Source organism: Copadichromis virginalis, linkage group LG10 (assembly GCF_057382275.1).
Source record: "Copadichromis virginalis isolate Kocher_CV1m ecotype Utaka linkage group LG10, C_Virginalis_male_GT1.1, whole genome shotgun sequence".
NCBI lineage: Eukaryota > Metazoa > Chordata > Actinopteri > Cichliformes > Cichlidae > Copadichromis > Copadichromis virginalis.
This window is the reverse complement of record NC_140627.1, coordinates 6782703-6786145: the sequence shown is the minus strand read 5'-3', so window position 1 is coordinate 6786145 and position 3443 is coordinate 6782703. Positions and strand designations below refer to the sequence as shown.

The 3443-nt window shown below is 39.8% G+C and overlaps 1 long non-coding RNA gene across 2 annotated transcripts; it reads right to left on the bottom strand.

Annotated features, from left to right (window-relative positions):
* Window positions 1-1221: 1221 nt before the first annotated feature.
* On the bottom strand, window positions 1222-2547 carry LOC146699741 (uncharacterized). Of its 2 annotated transcripts, XR_014922455.1 has the most exons (3): window positions 2391-2547; window positions 1653-1707; window positions 1222-1484 (listed from the first exon to the last, which is right to left on the bottom strand). It is a non-coding gene; the product is annotated as an uncharacterized LOC146699741 (long non-coding RNA). The 2 variants fall into 2 exon arrangements; XR_014922454.1 differs by having other exon boundaries at window positions 1653-2547.
* Window positions 2548-3443: the final 896 nt, after the last annotated feature.

The window sequence follows — 3443 nt, the reverse complement described above, 5'->3', positions numbered from 1 at the left end:
AAAAAGCACCGAAATAAAGCACCGAAATGTGCGCTGCTTTTCGGTTTGGTTACTACCGTTTATGTCAGAACCGACACCGGTACCCATCCCTACTGTTATCAGTGTTTGCAATGATAGCATGGCTGTGGTGTCACATCAATGTATGCGCTCGGTGCTTGCTGATATCAAACTGTAGCATTAGGACCACTGAGTTAACCTTTGTAGTGATACTCACTCCTTTTTATTTAGACCTGGTTTAATTCTGGTATAGTTGAATATTTGTATATAATCCCTGCAGCTGTCAGACTCTATAGCAGGGGTCACCAGCCTTTATTAAAACAGAGTTAGATAAAACTGAACAGTTTGGTTCATCTTTAGTTACATGGTTCTATCTTGATAAGCTATGTCTTATCACAGATTAATTTTTCAAAAAGATTAATGATTTAAGCAAGGAAAGGGCTACATGTCAACATACAACTCTTTATTTCTATTAATGTCTTACTTCATTCCTACCTGATTGACATGTTTAGGAATTATGAGTGATTGGCACACTGTAGTTGTAAAAGTTGCTACCAATCAAATTATGATATGTTAAAGTTAAAACAAAACACAACTGTTTTAGATATTGTCCAGGTTCCTTGTCACCGGGGACTCCTTCAGGACCATCGCGTTCAGTTTCAGAGTCAGTGTGTCCATGGTGAGCCAGATCACCCCCCAAGTAACGACGGCCATCTGGGACTGTCTAGTGGAGACTTCATGGCTGTGCCTTCACCTGGAGACTGGCGGTCCATCACAGAGGGACTCCAGGAGCGCTGGAACTTCCCTCTGTGCTGTGCAGCTCTGGATGGGAAGCACGTCCAGACAAAGGCACCCCATATATCATATAGGAGACACACACATTGATATACACTAAATATTTATTTCATTTCTTTTTTGTGGTGCCCAAATTTATGCACCTGCTTAATTTTGCTTAAACAATTATTGCACACTTTTTGTAAATCCAGTAAACTTCTTTTCACTTCTCAAATATCACTGTGTGTCTCCTGTATGATATTTAACTGACTTTTTTTTTATTGTAACAACCAATGATTTATACAGGAAAATAATGGCTATTAACAATGTTGCCCAAACTTTTGCATCCCACTGTATTAGTATATTTTGTCATTAGTATAATATGAAATAAATTCTACATGTGTCAAGTCGTGTGCCAACATTTGCTGTGTAGTAGAACTGAGACATTAGTCATTATAAAAATTTATTTGAAATAATATTAAAATTCTCAAACAGAAAAACATTAAACATAAATATATAAAATATAAGAATTTACAGAGACAGGAATAAAAAGGACCAGCTGCTCTCCAGAGCAGGAACAAGGCTGAGGAGGAAATGCTCCATTGGAGACTGGTGTGAACGCTTCAGGGACACCAGGATGGCCAGCTCCAGCGCCGATGGACCGTCCTGGGACCCGTCCCTCATCTGCCTCGGAGCCGTCCTCCCCTGTGGGCCTGTAAAACAGCACAAAACACAAAGAAATTAGAAGGCTGCTACTAGATTTTAATTTCAACATTGAAAAAAACAAACAGGATATAATCAGATTGGTTGTAGATTTTTAGTAAAGGTGATCACAAGGCAATCCCACCGACTAAAAAGGTATCAGTGCTTGCTGTACATACCTGTGGGTGCAGGAGCTCAGGGACTGGGGATGCTCTGCTGCAGAATCAGTTGGTTCTATCAATACAGTATTAAATGTTAACAGGTTGAATATAATAATCATAGAGTAGACAGTGGTCCCTCCTTTATTGCAGCAGGGGTTCTCAGAATAACTAGCCCCTGGTCACGCACTTTATACACTGTTTTCCCCACACATATGAACATTGGTTACAGTTCTCACAATTGATTCTCAAAGTACAAACCTTTGTAGATTGCAAAACGTAAAAGTATTATTATGCCGCGTTTTGTCTTCATCTGCCTGCCACTTTCGTGCGCCTTTTTCCCTCGCGGTGCAGGTGTCTATTTCCGAATGAGGCTCATAGTTATGGGTGTTTTTGTGCTGTTTTTCCTATTGGATGTGATGGTTATCAAAACCAAGCATGATAAATTTGGCAAGCGCAGGAGACACGACACAAAGGAGATTTGTCAATCAGGCTGCAGAATGCAATGCTGTACTGTGCAAAAAAACGAAAAGAAAAAGAAAATCAGCGAAAAAGCGAAGCAGTGACGGATGAACAGCGGGACCACTGTGTACTGTTTATTAATAAACAATAAAATATATTCCTAAATGACAACATGCATAAAAGCAGAACGGTATTTGCACGTCAGTGGGAAAATAGCAGGGGCTTGCTAGTTTTTGTGCGGCTTCCCCGGGTCAGCGAAAACTTTAGAGAAAACTTAAGAGAAATGAATGAACTTACCAGGTTGCCCGATCTCTTTACATATCTTCCTCCAAGCTCGGTCCTTTATATTCCTGTCTCAGTACAGAAAGCAGCTGGTGTCGTACGGCTCCGGGTTGTTTGCTACGGCATTGATTAGCCTTCCCTCCATTGAAGTATGAAGGGCTTTGGCTGGATCTGCCCCTTCACTCCTGTGAGCATGTGAGCCTTGTGCTTTAGCTGGGATGAGGGGGGAGGGGCGGTAGTTACACTCAGTAGCACAGGAACAGAGCGGGAGGGAGAGACAGACAGAGAAAGAGAGCCAGGGACAACAACGTCACATTAGAAAGGTATAGTAATCATCCACAACTATTTTCAGTTGCAGATGATAAAGGATTCAGAAAGTTTATTCATGCAGGTCCATATGACAGAGAATGTGCATGTTCTTTTTGTTTTCATATTTTAATGAATTGAAAAAGCTGAAAATTTAAATAGTTAAAAGTTGAAATGTGAATAGTTGGTTTTTGTATTATATGATTTATTTATTACATTTTATGTGGAGTGAATAAATAAAAGTATACTTACGGTGGCCCCTAGAGACAAAGTACGTACAAACTCCGAAGCACGTAAAAACTCAGAAGCACATAAAAACTCAAAACACGTACAAACGACAAAAAAAGGGCTCCAGGATGCTAGACGTATGAGTGCTTGTGTATAAATACACAAACAATACACATATGTTTTCAATTGTGTAATTTAGCTCTGTTTTGGAAGAAATATTGCATATATTTATATATAAACATATATAAATAAAACCACTTTTTTTTTACATTAGTAATTCCTTTTGTGCATAATTTTATATTATTGTTAATAATAAATTAATGAAAGCAACAAAACAACCTGAAGAGCCGCTTTGGAGCCGAAAGAGCCGGCTCTTTTTAGAGAGTTGAACCAAAAGAGCTGGCTTGGTTCGACTCTCTAAAAAGACCCGGAAATCCCATCACTAGTTGTGCCAAAAAGTGATCGGGCAGAAAGTGATAGCCGTCCGCGGGAGCGCGCGCAGCTGCTTAAAGCTGTATAGCGCCCAGATTACCT